The 17,903-nt window shown below is 41.8% G+C and overlaps 2 pseudogenes; both read left to right on the top strand.

Moving 5' to 3' along the window:
* The first annotated feature begins 294 nt into the window (after window positions 1-294).
* On the top strand, window positions 295-1,379 carry LOC127683627 (TD and POZ domain-containing protein 1-like; annotated as a pseudogene).
* A 9,420-nt stretch (window positions 1,380-10,799) lies between these two features.
* LOC127682242 (TD and POZ domain-containing protein 2-like) lies at window positions 10,800-11,900 on the top strand (annotated as a pseudogene).
* The last annotated feature ends 6,003 nt before the right edge of the window (window positions 11,901-17,903 follow it).

Below are 17,903 nucleotides of genomic sequence, written 5' to 3'. Positions count from 1 at the left end.
CAGTCATATGACAGGACTAGCATAGAATAGAGTTTATTTGCAGCCTTGGGAGGGGAGTTAAGTAGGGATACTAAGAGAGGAGATGAAGAGGGAGAGGGAAAGAGAGAGAGACAATGAAAGACAGAGAGAGAGAGAGAGAGAGAGAGAGAGAGAGAGAGAGAGAGAGAGAGATTTAGAGAAATTGAAACTCAAATCGAATGTTTACCTATAATTGTATCCAAGAGGAAGACATATAAGTAACTTCTAGTCTTCTTTCAGATCACCTTTAACTTCCAAATTCTACCTCCTTCAGAAATGTCAGGAGAAATGGAAGCCAAGAGCTGGGACTCCACACAGAACAGTGTTCAGAAATTGTGCTATGAGTGGACCATTAGCAACTTTTCAACTTACATGTGGGGGATTCAGAAAGAGATTACAAGCCCAGTGTTCTCATCAGAGGCCAGTGAAGATGTGGCGTGGTGTTTGAGAGTACACACAAATGGGGTTGATGAAGAAAGCAAAGGTTTCCTGTCAGTTCACCTGGTGTTGATCAGCCAACCAGGAAGCCTAGTTTGGGCCAAGTTCCAGTTCTGGATCATAAATTTCCAAGGAGAGAAATTTCAAAGTATGAAGTGCACGAAAGCTGCCTGCTTTCTGCCAAATAAACCACTGGGATTCAAAAAGTTCCTCTCTCGAGATTTCCTCCTCCCCTTCAGCACTGGCTTGTCCCTCAAGACCAGCTCACCCTTTGCTGCAAGGTGAACATAATAGGAGCCTTCTTTAGCATGCCTGAACAGAACATAACACCTGCATTCAAGAATACAGGGCAGATGTTGATAGATGACCTAACAAAGCTGTGGGAGAAATCTCTTTTCACAGACTGCTCCCTATTGGTAGGTGACCATGAATTCAGGGCTCACAAGGCCATCCTAGCAGCTCGCTCTCCAGTTTTCAGAGCCATGTTTGAACATGAAATGCAGGAGAGACTAACCAACCTTGTGAAGATCCCTGACCTGGATCCTCAGGTCTTCAAGGAGATGATGGACTTCATCTACATAGGGAAGGCACCACACCTCAACAGCTACCCTATGGCCACTGGTGTGCTGACAGCAGCTGACAGGTATGGCCTGGAGCACTTGATGGTCATGTGTGAGCATGCCCTCTGCAGGATCCTCTCTGTGGAGAATGCTGCACACACTCTCATCCTGGCTGACCTCCACAGCAGAAAGAATCTAAAGACCCAGGCCCTGAATTTCATTGCACTTCATTCCTCTGAGGTCTCTGAGACCTCGGAGTGGAAGTCAATGTTGGAGTCACATCCCCACTTGGCAGCTGAAACTTTCCACTCCCTGGATTCTGCACAGAGAATATTTTCTTTGAGCCCTCACTCAAACGCCTAAAGAGATTTTAGAAGCTAGTCAGACATGTCCAACACCTGTCTTCCAATGGCAACACCCAATGTAGCTATCAATGACTTCTGGTTAGAGTACAGTATTATGGGAGCATTTATACAGAATCTGTGGCAAGACAGCATGGTGGCTCAAGATTAAAACAGCTGTACTATGTTAAAATGGCAGGTGTGAGAAGGGCAGCACAAGAGTCTGGGTCAATCAAGTTGACATCTGCCCTGTTGATGTTCTTGTTTATTTTTTGTCTGACACGTTGGAAACTGGGATTCAAGTTAGGTGCTGACCCTAAGCACAGCTCAACAGAGTTTCATCCAGGAAAACTGTATGTACTGATCTAAACAGAACAAATGACCAGGGCCCAGAGAAAGGGAGAAATCAAACATGAATGTTTATTTATCTGAGACTAAAATGACAATGAAGACTTTTTAAAGGCTCAGTTTGTGGGAACTCAGCTGCAAAAGGAATTACTGCTCTCTCAGAAACTGATTCAGTTCCAGCAGACAGAGGAGAGTTTTTTCAGCCACCTGTAACTGGTGATGCAGTGGATCTGAGACACTTTTCTGGTCTCAATGGGCACAAACAGTTCTGTATACAAAACCTTAACCTAATAAAATATAATAAAAATAAAACAGTTGAAATCATTCGGTGGATTTCAGAGCTGTTTATGTTCTGAGAAGTCACATATAGTCCAATCAGCTCTGCTCAGCTCAAGATATTTGTGCAGACTTTCTTACCAGTATTAGAAATCCTTTGTCTTTTTCTTGGCATCTAAATTAGCAAAAAGCTCCATCATCATGCTTTTATGATGACTAAGAAGAGTAGACCAATGTAGAGGAAGTCTACTCCTCCTGGGAGGGAAGTGTTTGTTGGTCAAGATATGCAAGAATCTTTTATGTATTTTGAAAACATTTGCAGGGATTCATTTCATATGGATTCATGCACCGTAGGCCAGTAGTTCCTCCTCTTCTCAATGTTGTGCCCTCTTAAAATAGTTCTTGTTGTGGTCAACCAGAAGCATTAAATTACTTTGTGGCTACTTCATAACTGTAGTGTGGCTCCTGTTAGGAATTATATTGTAAAATCGGATATAGAGGATTTTTGATATTCAACCCCCATGAAATGGTCATTACTCTTCCAAAGAGGATGAGGAAGCCACAGGTTGAGAACCATGGCTCCAGGCCATGCTTTCTGTAACACCAGCCAGACCTCTTATAGAACTTCTCATACTAAAGTTCTCCCAGACCCAATTCCACAATCTCTGTCAACCTCTGTACCACAATACCAGTGGGAGTCTTCACTGTCCATTCGTTTTATATCCACGGATGCCATATATCTTTCCCTTCTGGCCTCCGTCTGAAGTTCTTCAGGTGAAAATTCTTTGTTTAGCTTTGTACCCCATTTTTTATAGGGTTATTTGGTTCTCTGGGGTTTAAGTTCTTGAGTTCTTTGTATATATTGGATATTAGTCCTCTGTTGGATTTAGGGTTGGTGAAGATCCTTTCCCAATCTGTTGGGTGACATTTTGTCCTTTTGACAGTGTCCTTTGCCTTACAGAAATTTTGTAATTTTATGAGGTCCCATTTGTCAATTCTTGATCTTAGAGCATAAGCTATTGGTGTTCTATTCAGGAACTTTCCCCCTGTGCCCATGTCCTCAAGGGTCTACCCCAGTTTTTTTTTTTTTTTTTTTTTTTTTTTTTTGGCCTTGAATTTATTTATTTTTTTTTAGATTCGATATATTTTTTATTTACATTTCAAATGATTTCCCCTTTTCTAGCCCCCACTCCCCGAAAGTCCCGTAAGCCCCCTTCTCTCCCCCTGTGCTCCCACCCACCCCTTACCACTTCCCTGTTCTGGTTTTGCTGAATACTGCTTCACTGAGTCTTTCCAGAACAAGGGGCCACTCTTCCTTTCTTCTTGTACCTCATTTGATGTGTGGATTATGTTTTGGGTATTCCAGTTTTCTAGGTTAATATCCACTTATTAGTGAGTGCATACCATGATTCACCTTTTGAGTCAGGGTTACCTCACTTAGTATGATGTTCTCTAGCTCCATCCATTTGCCTAAGAATTTCATGAATTCATTGTTTCTAATGGCTGAATAGTACTCCATTGTGTAGATATACCACATTTTTTTTGCATCCACTCTTCTGTTGAGGGATTCCTGGGTTCTTTCCAGCATCTGACAATTATAAATAGGGCTGCTATGAACATAGTAGAGCATGTATCCTTATTACATGCTGGGGAATCTTCTGGGTATATGCCCAGGAGTGGTATAGCAGGATCTTCTGGAAGTGAGGTGCCCAGGTTTCGGAGGAACAGCCAGACTGCTTTCCAGAGTGGTTGTACCAATTTGCAACCCCACCAGCAGTGGAGGAGTGTTCCTCTTTCTCCACACCCTCTCCAACACCTGCTGTCTCCTGAATTTCTAATCCTAGCCATTCTGACTGGTGTAAGGTGAAATCTCAGGGTTGTTTTGATTTGCATTTCCCTAATGACTAATGAAGCTGAGCATTTTTTAAGATGCTTCTCCGCCATCTGAAGTTCTTCAGGTGAGAATTCTTTGTTTAACTCTGTTTCCCATTTTTTAATAGGGTTGTTTGGTTTTCTGGAGTCTAACTTCCTGAGTTCTTTATATATATTGGATATTAGCCCTCTATCTGATGTAGGATTGGTGAAGATCTTTTCCCAATTTGTTGGTTGCCGATTTGTCCTCTTGATGGTGTCCTCTGCCTTACAGAAACTTTGTAATTTTATGACGTCACATTTGTCAATTCTTGATCTTAGAGCATACGCTATTGGTGTTCTGTTCAGAAACTTTCACCCTGTACTGATGTCCTCAAGGGTCTTCCCCAGTTTCTTTTCTAATAGCTTCAGAGTGTCTGGCTTCAGAGGACCTTGATCCATTTGGATTTGAGCTTAGTACAAAGAGACAAGGATGGATCAATTCGCATTCTTCTGCATGCTGACCTCCAGTTGAACCAGCATCATTTGTTGAAAAGGTTATCTTTTTTCCATTGGATGTTTTCAGCCTCTTTGTCGAGGATCAAGTGGTCATAGGTGTGTGGGTTCATTTCTGGATCTTCAATCCTGTTCCATGGATCCTCCTGCCTGTCACTGTACCAATACCATGCAGTTTTTTAACACTATTGCTCTGTAGTATTGCTTGAGGTCAGGGATACTGATTCCTCCAGACTTTCTTATGTTGCTGAGAATAGTTTTATCTATCCTGGTTTTTTTGTTATTCCAGATGAATTTGATAATTGCTCTTTCTAACTCTGTGAAGAATTGAGTTGGGATTTTGATGGGTATTGCATTGACTCTGTATATTGCTTTTGACAAAATGGCCATTTTAACTATATTGATTCTACCGATCCACCCAGTTTCTTTTCTATTAGTTTCAGTGTGTCAGGTTTTATGTGGAGATCCTTGATCCACTTGTAGTTGAGCTTAGTAAAAGGAGATAAGAATGGATCAATTTGTATTCTTCTGCATGCTGACCTCCAGATGAACCAGCACCATTTGTTGAAAAGTCTATCTTTTTTCCACTGGATGTTTGCAGCTCTTTTGTCAAATATCAAGTGACCATAGGTGTGTCGCTTCATTTCTGGGTCTTCAATCTTATTCCATGGATCACTTGCCTGTCATTGCATCAACACCATGCAGTTTTTAACACTATTGCTCTGTAGTAAAGTTTGATGTCCAGGATACTGATTCCCCCAGAAGTTCTTGTATTGTTGAGAATAGTTTTAGCTATCCTGGGTTTTTTGTTATTCCCGATGAATTTGAGAATTGCTCTTTTTTTAAAATTCCATTTATTTTTTATTTACATTTCAAATGATTTCTTCTTTCCTGGCTCCCCACTTCCTGAAAGTCCCATATGCCCTCTCCCCTCCTCCTTTTCCCCCATCCACCCCTTCCCATTTCTTTGTTCTGGTATTGCCCTATACATCTGCACTGAGCCTTTCCAGATCCAGTGGCCACTCCTCCATTCTTCTTGGACTTCATTTGATATGTGGATTATGACTTGGGTATTCCAAGTTTCTAGACTAATATCCACTTACCAGTGAGCACATACCATGATATAGGTCTTTTGAGACGGGGTTACCTCACTTAGTATGATGTTCTCCAGCTCCATCCATTTGTCTAAGAATTTCATGAATTCATTGTTTCTAATGGCTGAATAGTACTCCACTGGGTATATATACCACATTTTTTGTATCCATTCCTCCATTTATGGAAACCTTGTTTCTTTCCGACTGCTGGCTATTATAAAAAGGGCTTCTATGAACATAGAGGAGCATGTATCCTTATTACATCAAATTGCTCTTTCTAACTCTATGAAGAACTGAGTTGGGATTTTGAAAGGGATTGCATTGAATCTGTAGATTGCTTTTGATAAAATGGCCATTTTAACTATATTAATCCTGCCAATCCATAAGCATGGGCGAATTTTCCATTTTCTGAGGTCTTCTTCCAATTCCTTCTTCAGAGACTTGAAGATCTTTTCATACATATCTTTCACTTGTTTGGTCATAGTGACACCAAGATACTTTCTGTTTTTTGTGGCTATTGTGAAGGGTGTCATTTCCCTAATTTCTTTCTCAGTCTGCTTATCCTTTGAGTATAGGAAGGCTACCGATTTGCTTGAGTTGATTTTGTAACGAGCCACTTTGCTGAAGTTGTTTATCAGCTGTCAGACACTCTGAAGCTAATAGAAAAGATACTGGGGAAGACCCTTGAGGACATCGGTACAGGGGGAAAGTTCCTGAACAGAACACCAATAGCTTATGCTCTAAGATCAAGAATTGACAAATGGGACCTCATAAAATTACAAAGTTTCTGTAAAGCAAAGGACACCATCAAAAGGACAAATTGGCAACCAACAAATTGGGAAAAGATCTTCACCAACCCTACATCAGATAGAGGGCTAATATCCAATATATATAAAGAACTCAAGAAGTTAGATTCTATAAAATGAAATAACCCTATTAAAAAAATGGAGTACAGAGTTAAACAAAGAATTTTCACCTGAAGAACTTTGGATGGCGGAGAAGCATCTTAAAAACTGCTCAACTTCATTAGTCATTAGGGAAATGCAAATCAAAACAACCCTGAGATTTCACTTTACACCAGTCAGAATGGCTAAGATTAAAAATTCAGGAGATAGCAGATGTTGGCGAGCATGTGGAGAAAGAGGAACATTTCTCCACTGCTGGTGGGATTGCAAATTGGTACAACCACTCTGGAAATCAGTCTGGCGGTTCCTCCAAAAACTGGGCACCTCACTTCCAGAAGATCCTGCTATACCACTCCTGGGCATAAACCCAGAAGATTCCCCAGCATGTAATAAGGATACATGTTTCACTATGTTCATAGCAGCCCTATTTATAATTGCCAGAAGCTGGAAAGAACCCAGGTATCCCTCAACAGAAGAGTGGATGCAAAAAAATGTGGTATATATACACAATGGAGTACCATTCAGCCATTGGAAACAATGAATTCATGAAATTCTTAGGCAAATGGATGGAGCTGGAGAACATCATACTAAGTGAGGTAAACCAGACACAAAAGATGAATTATGGTAAGCATTCACTAGTAAGTAGATATTAACCTAGAAAACTGGAATACCAAAAACATAATCCACACATTAAATGAGGTACAAGAAGAACAGAGGAGTGGCCCCTTGTTCTGGAAAGACTCAGTGAAGCAGTATAGGGCAAAACCAGGCAGTTTTCTTCTTTCAGGAGCCAGTCCACATATACAAGCAGTCACCCGTGGGAAGCTGCATCTGTGTGTTTGGCAGGAGATTGAATTGGGGACCTCAACATGCTAGGCAAGTTCCCAAGCATTGAGCTAAATGTTTCCACACTTTGTACCCTCATTACTCCCACAGGCCCTTTCTTTCTTTCTTAATATTTATCATATTTTCCTTCAGAAAACTTGGTCCAAGAAGGATGCAGAGCATCTAACATTGTGTTTCTGAGACTGATGTTACTCATAATTTGTTGTATCAGTGTACAAGGGAGCTCAGGTCTCCTTTCTCAGCACCACAGAGTATAAGACAAGGCTATTTCTAAGAAATGAAGGTAAACATCATCTACATCAAGAATTGAAGTATAACAAAAATTACGTTACTGCAAAACCCATGAGGGGATTTAAAAAGCTCAGCTTTTGAGCTTTTCTGCTTTCCCATGGGCATTGGCTTCTCCCTGCAGACCAGCCCACCCTGTGCTGCAAGGTGAGCATGGTACAAGGCTCCTTCAGCATTTCTGGACAAAACAGGAAGCTTTCAATCATCGTTCCAAAAAAATCTGAGACATCCACCTATGCTGTCTTCTATTCAAGAAAATGGTTAAGGGCTGGAGAGATGGCTCTCTGGTTATGAGCACTGATCTCTCTTCCTGAGTTCCTGAGTTCAATTCCCAGCAACCACATGGTGGCTCACAACCATTCATAGTAAGGTCTGACACCCTCTTCTGGTGTGTCTGAGGACAACTACAGTGTACTTACATATAATAAGTAAATAAAGCTGTAAAAGAAAAGAAAATGGTTAGGATGACTTCTGTTTGGACACATAGGATTCAGTCATGATCAGTTGATTCAGTGTCCAGAACGTGTGTGAGGCATTTCCAGACATTTCCGTGATAGAAGTCATTCAGGATGCAAACCCCAACACATACAAAGCATTTCCAGTTAAAACTAAAACCAAGGTGTATTTGATCATAGTCCATAGTGTTGGAGTGTAGAGCCAGGGAAATTTTAGTGATCTCCTAAAATACAGAGAGGTGCTCTTTTGCAACTCAAGAAGGATCTTTATTTTATTTGAGTTAGCTCCTGCCACACCATATCCATGTAAGGTGATTTCGGTGTTTGGGGAGCCCTGGATATCTATGTGGCAAGGCCATATACTAAGCAGCAAGCAGGGAGTAAATGTGAAAACATCTAATTGTAAAGCCACTGTGACCTTTAACATAATTGGCTGGTGCTGGGTGTCATAACATAAACTATTTTTTTTTTGTTTTGTTTTTCCTCTGAGACAGGGTTTCTCTGTGTAGCCCCGGATGTCCTGGAACTCACTTTGTAGACCAGGCTGGCCTCAAACTCAGAAATCTGCCTGCCTCCACCTCAAAATTGCTGGGATTAAAGGCGTGCTCCACCACCATGTGTCTAACATAAAGTTAATTTCTGTTCTCCTCTGCATTGGTGGTCATTAGCCAGGGGGTGGTTTTGTAATCTGGGGGTGCAGGTGTTGGTGGAATAACCTGGTCTTGTTGAGGATGTAAATTGAAGATGCTGGTCTTATTGGAGATTGGCTTAGAGAGTGATTAAGGGGGTGTAAATTGAAGATGCTGGTGTTATTGGAGATAGGCTCAGGTTTTGTTGAGGGGCAACTTGGAAACTAATGCTAGGTGCCAGGATGTTAATTTGAACAGGTTTTTAAAAATGGAGTCTGAACTTCAAAGATTTGACCATACATCAGGAATATCTGTATTCTCTAACCTTAGTTTTTCATGTTCAAGTTTCTGCTCCTGGATATATATTTTTGTTAGCTAAATTGCATCAATGAAAAGTGTGGGTTTTGTAATTAAAACACACCCCCACAGACCCTAAATTACCAGAAGCAAATGCAGCTGTTGATCTAGCTTTTATTACTTAGCCAGCATATTTAAAAAAAAAACCTCCAGTGGGTTTAGAGCTTATGGAAAGGTGTTTGAGATATTTAGTGATAGTGGCAGAGAGTATTTAATTAAAGAACTAAAAAAGATAAAAAAATAAGTGGACAGAAGCAACAGACTCCAGACCCGTAAAAAAGGCTGTTGGCAGTCAAGGAAAAACCAGAACACTGCAGGAGGTGCCTAAAACAGATAGCTTCAGAGGAAGGAGGTAAGGGGGCCCTGAAGACCCTGAGGGGAAGTACAAAGTCTAAATGGAATAAAACACAGGAAAGTATAGAGCCATCTTCAGAGGTTTGCGGCTCTGATCCTGCCCACCATACAGGAGTTCTTCCACATGCCTTACATTTTGTGAACACTCAGACTCCTGAGCAGTTAAGGAAAGCTCCCCTTCCCTGATCATGTTTATGGTAGCATTTGTAAGACCAGTGCATGTGTAAATAGTATCTGTGCAGAGATTTACATCATCTCTTTATTTATGCAAGGTTGTCCCTAGTAAGCAAAGTCTATTGGTGATGGTTATTCTTCTAGTCTGCACTACTTGTGGACATACTAAAGTGGAAGGCATGCCTTTTAAATTTTTTTCTTTTGCTTTTTTTCAAGACAGTGTTTCTCTGTGTAGCCATGGCTGTCCTGGAACTCACTTTGTAGACAAGGCTGGCCTTGAACTCAGAAATCTGCCTGCCTCTGCCTCCCTATTATTGGGATTAAAGGCGTGTGCCCCCAGTGCCCTGTGAATTTTTTTTCTTAAGTTGAAGTAGGTAGATTCAGTTCAAATGCAGATTCTTCTTGTCAGAAAAAACATACACATTTAATCTGAGAAAAACATACACCTTTAATCTGAGTCTTGAGGCAGAAAAACACACACCTTTAATCCAGATCTTCAGACTAGAAGACACTCCCTTAACTAGGCCACACCTTCTACTGGAGGCCCACAATAAGCATAAAGAAGAAGGAAGCTTTTTTCTTTGGCTTCCTGCTCTCATCTAAATAGCAAGCCCATTCCTTCACTGGCATTAGACCCTTCTTCTTAAGAATTCCAGTATATACTGAAGAACACCTGAGACTTCACACCTTGTGGAATAAGTAAATACTGACTGTAGTCATTGTTATATTAGCTAGACCTCAGCCTGTATGTTATTCTTCTATATTCTCTGTCTATTTACATAAAGGAATTCATTCTGTACATTCTCTATAGGACCCTGAAAATACAACACACTTGAGATGAGAATATATAAAGTTTTACAGACTTTCCTATCCAGAGGTGGATAGAATAGCCCAACTAGTGGCCACTGACCTAAGAGTCACGAAACTCAAACACATACACACACATAGAAATTCCAGTGTTTGGGGGAAAGAGAGAGGGGGGGAAGAGGGAAAGAGGGAGAGATGGAGGGAGAGGGAGAGGGGGAGGGAGATAGGCAAAGAGAGGGAGAGAGAGGGAGAGAGAGGGAGGGAAAGGGAGAGGGAGAGAGAGAGAGGAAAAGAGAGGGAGAGACGGAGAGAGAGGGAGAGAGGAAAAGGGAGACGGAGAGGGAGACAGAGAGGGAGAGAGAGAGAGAGAGAGAGAGAGAGAGAGAGAGAGAGAGAGAGAGAGAGAGAGAGAGAGAGAGAACTTAGGGAAATTGAAACTAAATTCCAAAGTATACCTATAATCGTGTTCAATAGGATGAAGATTAAATAACCTCTGGTGTTCTCTCAGGTCAAGATTAACCTTCAAACTACCTCCAGCAGAAATGTCAGGGGACATGGAGACAAAGAGCTGGGGCTCCACACAGATCAGTGTAAAAAAAAAAATCTGCTATGAGTGGACTATAAGCAACTTCTCATTTTGCATGGGGGGAATTCAGAAAAGGATTTCAAGCCCAGTGTTCTCATTAGAGGCCAATGAAGAAATAGCATGGTGTTTGAGAGTACACCCAAACGGGGTTGATGAAGAAAGCAAAGATTACCTGTCAGTTTACCTGGGGTTGCTCAGCTGTCCAGAGAGCCCAGTTTGGGCAAAGTTCAAATTCTGGATCATAAATTCCCAAGGAGAGAAATGCCAAAGTATGAAGAACCCCAATGTCGTAACCTTTCAGCAATACGAAAAGTGGGGATTCAAAAAGTTCATCCTTCTAGGTTTCCTCCTCTCCCATCAGCAATGGCTTGTCCCTGAAGACCAGCTCAGCCTCTGCTGCAAGGTGAGCATAATAGGAGCCATCTTTCCATGCCTGGACAGATCATGACACCTGCAATCAAGGAGCCAAGACAGATGTTGACAGATGACCTAGCAAAGCTGTGGGAGAAATCTCTCTTCAAAGACTGAACCCTATTGGTAGGTGGCCATGTATTCAGGGCTCACAACGCCATCCTAGCAGCTTGTTCTCCAGTTTTCAGAGCCATGTTTTAACATTAAATGCAGAGAGCCTAAAGAACCTTGTTGAGATCCATGACCTGGACCCTCAGGTCTTCCAGATGATGTACTTCATCTACTCAGGGGAAAAACACCACACCTCAACAGCAACTCCATGGCCACTGGTGTGCTGGCAGCTGCTGACAAGTATGGCCTGGAGGACTTGAAGGTCATGTATGAGGATGCCCTCTTCAGGATACTCTCTGTGGAGAAAGCTGCAAACACTCTCATCCTGGCTGACCTGCACAGCACACAGTGACTCAAGAATCAGGCCCTGGATTTCATTGCACTTCATTTCTCTGAAGTCTCTGAGAACTCAGAGTGGAAGGCAATGTTGGAGTCACATCCCTATTTGGCGGCTGAAGCCTTCCACTCCCTGGATTCTGCACAGAATGTTTTCTTTGAGCCCTCACTCAAAGGCATAAAGAGATTTTAGGAGCTAGTCAGATATGACCATCACCTGTCTTCCAATGGCAGCACCCAATATAGTTACCAATTACTTCTGGTTAGAGTACAGTATTGCTGGAGCATTTACACTGCATCTTCAAGAAAGCAGCATGGTGGCTCAGGATTTAAAACAGCTCTACTATGTTAAAATTGCAGGTGTGAATGGCAGAACAGGAGTCTCACACAATCTAGATGATATCTGCCCTGTTGAAGTTCTTGTTTGTTTTTGTCTGACATGATGGAAACTGGGATTCAAGGTAGGTGCTGACCATAAATAAGCACAGCCCAAAGGAATTTCATTGGGGGAAACTGTATGGACTGATCCAAACAGAACAAATGACCAGGGCCCAAAGAAAGGGAGATATCAAACATGAATATTTATTTATCTGAGACTTAAATGACAATGAAGACTTTTTAAAGGTTCAGTTTGTGGGAACTCAGCTGCAAAAGGAATTACTGCTCTGTCAGAGAACTGTGGTTCAGTTCCCAGCACACCCAGGAGAGTTTTCAACCAACTGTAACTGGTCATTCAGAGGATCTGAGGCCCTTCTCTGGTCTTCATGGCCACAAACAACTCTGTAAACAAAATCGTAACCCAATAAAATATAATATGAATAAAACATTTGAAATCAGTCTGTGGATTCCAGAGATGTTTAGGTTCAGAGAAGTCACATATAGTCCAATCAGCCCTGATCAGGTGTGGATATTCGTGGAGACTATATTACCAGAATTACAAACCCATTGTCTTTTCTTGGCATCTACATTAGGTAAAAGCTCCATCATCATGCTCTTATGATGACTAAGAAGTGTAGACCAGTGTGGAGGAAGTCTCCTCCTCCTGGGAGAGAAGTGTTTGTTGGTCAAAGCATGCAAAAATCTTTTATTAATTTTGAAAACATTCAAAGAGATTTATTCATTATGTATTCATATTCCCTAGGCCAGTAGTTTCTCATCTTCTCAGTGTTGTGCCCCCTTAATACCGTTCTTCCTGTTGTGGTCAACCAGAACCATTAAATAACTTGTTGGCTACTTCATTACTGTAGTGTGGCTCCCGTATGAATTATACTATAAAGATCTGATATAGAGGATATCTGATATCCAACCCCCATGAAATGGTCAATACTCCACCACAGAGGATGAGGGAGCCACAGTTTGAGAAGCATGGCTCCAGGCCATGCCTGCCTTCATACCAGCTAGACTTCTTACAGAACTTCTTGTACTAAAGTTCTACCACACCTAATTCCACAATCTCAATTAACCTCTGTACTGCACCACCTGTGGGAGTCTTCACTGACCATTCTTTTTATATCTTGTGGATGCCACAGATCTTTCCCTTCTAGCCTCCCTACCCAACTCTATGCTCTGCCCCAGGCTTTAAGTACAGCTTGCACCCCTGCTAACACAAGTGTCACTCTTTCCATGGTAACAGAAGGGTAAGGGCAGAATTAAAACTTGTCCTTTGCTTTCCCACTTACTATTTCCCCAATCCTATTCCAAGATTTATAGTGGGAAATTTGATGTGTTTTTTTTTTTCTGTCCTGTAAAGCACCAAACAAGTGGATCACAAGACCTTCTCACCCATCTTCCTATAGCTGTTCAGCTGTTAAAGTGAATAGAATCCAGGCATGGATACACTGCTCCCATGTTCAGCCTGCCTGGAGTGAGAGGAAGTTCCCAAGGAATTAGCACTAGAACAATGGAAAGTCATGCCACGCTCAGCTGATCTGCTGAAGTTGTTACTTCAATATTCCTAATTCTGCTCCCTTTATGCTGACATCTTACAACCATCACAGACCGTCTTCATCAGGCTCTTATGTTCACTTGGATAATTGTTAACCTTGACCAAACAATCTCATCCATCAGGCCAGCCACATGGCCCCCACCTGAAACTTGCTTCCCATTTTTATAGTTTGACCTGGAAGATTTGTTGTATCACCAGTTAGACCCCTCTGTGAGAAAATACCTGTCAAAACAATATTTTTACATGCACCCAGAGCATCAGGTCCATCAGAGAGTCTGTGAAGGAGCTTCGGACTACTACTGTGCACAGTGGGGTTATGAAAGCACAGGTTCTACTGGGACTCTCACTAAAATCTGATTTCATCAAGCTAGTTGGGCTACCAACAAAAGAATACAAATGGAGGGACCCATGGCTCTGGCTGCATATGTAGCTTAGAATGGCCTTGTTGGAAATCATTGGGAGAAGTGGCTCTTGGTCTTGTGGGGGTTTTATGCTCCAGTAGAGGGGAATGCCTGGTCAGGAAGGCAGGAGTAGGTGCATGGGTAGGGGAGCACTCTCATAGAGGTAGGGGGAGGGGAATGGAATAGGGGGTTTTCGGAGGGGAGACTGGAAAGTGGATAACATTTGAAATGTAAGTAAAGAAAATATCCAATGAAAGAAAAGAAAAAAAGAAGAAAAACCTTCACGCTTCTCTCATGCATATTCACCTTATAGCCACCTGACACTCAGCTTCACTGAAAGAAGAAAACAGGCCACTGGATGGGATTCAGGCTATATTTGGGGATGTAGAGCATGTACAAAAAAAGGAGTTACGTATGCATACAGATTCCAGGGTAAGCAATAGAAATACTCTCTTCTCTATCCAACAAGTTGTTAGACAGGTTCTGGCTGGCTATTGGGCCCAATAAAGTCCTTGCAAGGCTGGACTTCAGGCCCTAGCCTCTGCCTATGACCACACCTACCCTAACATAAGTGTCACTAAGTTTACTCGCTTCCTGTCTCAACAACCCACTCCACAATCATGACCCCTGCATTTATGAAAGCTTGTTCCAGATAATTGACTCCTCCTGTCCTGATTTGACATAGGACTGTTGGTTATGCTTAAATGCCTAGCCCACCTACTATGATAGAACAGCTCTCCCTGGAAACTATTCATAGACTACAGAAAGTACTCAGTGTACATGGCAGCATTCAGAGAGAGGTAAGCTCACCCTTCAGTAACAGAAGAAAGCCATTGTAATGGGAATCAGATACCCTCAGAACGTTCACATCTCTGCAATTTCATTGTAACTCCTACCAATTAAGAATATGAGTGCCTCTTGCTTCCAGAGGATGATAGGTGGGCTTTTGCATCAGGACTTACCCCTTGCAGACATTCCCTAGTTGTAAATGTATCATCTGATATTGGTATCCTGGCACAGTAGTTACCCCAATAACCTCCCACACAGGGGAAAGCATTCCCAATGAATTAGACTCTGTAGATCACCAGGTGAAAAGGGTTGCTGCACCTGTTGTGGTGTTCTCCACCTTGCTTGGTATAGGAGTAGCTGGTACAGCTGGCACAGGAACTTCTGCACTAGATCTTCAATCTACCAGGTGAACAAACTGAGAGACAGCAGCCTCACAATCATCACATTAGATGCAGAAAAAGCCTTTGACAAAATCCAACATCCTTCTTGACAAAAGTCCCAAGAGACAGGGATGTAACTGAATATAAAAAAGGCAGTTTAGAGCAAGCCCATAGCCAACCAACATCAACTTAAATGGAGAGAAACTTGAAAAATTCCACTAAAATCCAGACAAGGTAAGGTGGTCTCCTCTGTATATATACCTATTAAATAGGGCACTTGATGTCTTTGAGCAATAAGACCACTGAAGCAGATCAAGGGTATACAAATTAGAAAGGAAGAAGTCAAATATTGTTATTTGTATTAACATGAGGGTAGACATATGTCTCTGCATGGGTCTAGAGGAGGTGCCGGAGCTGAATCGGGGAATTTTATACTATCTCCTATCCCTGAGTGAGATGTTCTCTCTAACTCATAACTGCCTGGAAATGAAAAATTATTTTTCCAGCAGATTTACTCTGGTTATACAAAGAATATTTAAGAGTAGGCCAGCTCTCAAGGAGTTGATGGCCTACACAAATGCTGAATTGTACTTTTTAATTTCTCTCATATGCTTTGTTTAGTCATTTTTCTACACTTTTGCTTTTATGTTTTGGTTCATGATTTTGTGTTTTATTGACTTTATGCATTTGTGTGTAAGTGCATGTAAGTTTCATGTGTGTTTTCTTTGTTTTTCATCCTGGTTTTGTTTTTCTGCTTGTCATCTAACTGGAAGGAGTGAGACCTGAGCAGTACAGTGAGTAGCGAGATGGGGAGGGACTGGAAGGAGATGGGGAAAGGCAAATTGTAATCTGAATATTTTGTGTGGAAAACTCATTTTCAATAAAAAAGAAAGAAAAGCAGGGCCTCTGTAAGGTGATTTGGTCATATGCTAATCCTTAGGAATAGGAAAGTACTCTCATACAAAAATTCAATCCAGGAATCCCAACATGTTTCTGATCAAGCAAGGATTTGGAGATTGAGAAAGTCCTGCTTAACCATGGCTTTGAGGCCTGCCTTGACTGTCGAGCTTCTACCATATAAAGAGTAAAAGAGTATAAAGGAAGTGAGGAGGTCCTTGCCAATTGGCTCTTCTACCATTATATCCCTAGAGCAGGTATCATTTATGAAGAAATGCATGTGTTGATCCTTCCTGACCTTCACACTGTAGGAATAAATTCCATGGTTTTAAATTACACAGTATAATGTAATTTATTATGCCAGAATGGTATTTTTTCTTAATTCCAATAACACAAGATAGAGCTAGTCAGCAGATACAAAAACCTGCAAAAATTTCCAATAGAGGAGACAATAAAATATTTTCATGGACTCCCAAACTTCTCAATATTAGTAATAGTCAGGGAATGGTGTGGACACAACTGTGTGGGAAGATGGAGAAACTATAGGGACAGAGGCTGAATTCCTCATTCCAAAGACTGATGCTGAGAGGATGAACCTGAAAGAAGAGATTGTGGTCTGTTAGCTCTGTATCCCAGATTCCTCAGAATTCACTTGTCAAGTTTCCCTTCAACTCGACCTCATGCTGAGGACAACCACAGGTGTGTAATCAGAATCAAATGGGACAGGGCCTGAGGAGATGACTGAGCACTTGGTGCTCTGGCTGCCAGTCAATAGAACCAGGTTTCATTCCTAGTAGCAATGGGCAACTCACAAAAGTCTAGCTGTCAGTCTCATGGGATCTAGTGCCTTCCTCTGGATTCTGTGGGTAGCACACATGCAGATAGGCATGCAGAAACAACACTCTAAACATGAAGTAAACCATTTTTCTAAAACATTGATTGAGGCAATAGAGATCCACAGGAGGGAGATAAGGTTTTGCTCAGAATTGGGAGAACCAGCCAAGTGTACTGGCTGGTTTTGTGTGTCAACTTGACACAGACTGGAGTTATCACAGAGAAAGGAGCTTCAGTTGGGGAAGTGCCTCCATGAGATCCAGCTGTGGGGCATTTTCTCAATTAGTGATCAAGTGGGGAGGGCCCCTTTTGGGTGGTACCACCACTGGGCTGGTATTCTTGGGTTCAATAAGAGAGCAGGCTGCGCAAGCCAGGGGGAGCAAGCCAGTAAGGAACATCTATTCAGGGCCTCTGCATCAGCTCCTGCTTCCTAACCTGTTTGAGTTCCAGTCCTGACTTCCTTTTGTGATGAACAGCAATGCAGCAGTGTAAGCTGAATAAACCCTTTCCTTCCAAGCTTGCTTCTTGGTCATAATGTTTGTGCAGGAATAGAAACCCTGACTAAGACACCAAGAATATGAGCAAAAAGGGTACGTTTATGTATTTTATTTTATTCTCTCTTCCTGATATTTGGTTACCACTTAATTTAATGTCCCTAATGGCATTGCACTAAAACATAACCAGAGGGGATCTACTTAGAAACACTTCTTATCTCATTCTGAAAGTTTTGGAAAACTACTATTTTTTCTCCCCAGGCATCTGCTCCTCCTCCTCCTTCTTTAATTAAGCATGAATTCTTTATTAATACTGTATAATCTGAGTGAGCAGTGTTTCCCTCAATTCTTCTAGTTCTTTCCCACGTCCTTTCCCATATGGATCCTCTACATTTCTGTCTGTCATCAGAAAAGGACAGCTGGTACAGATCCATGGAGGCCATGGGACTGCTGCCTCAGTGT

The sequence above is a fragment of the Apodemus sylvaticus genome, chromosome 4 (genome assembly GCF_947179515.1).
Source record: "Apodemus sylvaticus chromosome 4, mApoSyl1.1, whole genome shotgun sequence".
Lineage (NCBI taxonomy): Eukaryota > Metazoa > Chordata > Mammalia > Rodentia > Muridae > Apodemus > Apodemus sylvaticus.
The sequence above is the reverse complement of the archived record's forward strand: the minus strand, read 5'-3'. Positions and strand labels throughout refer to the sequence as shown.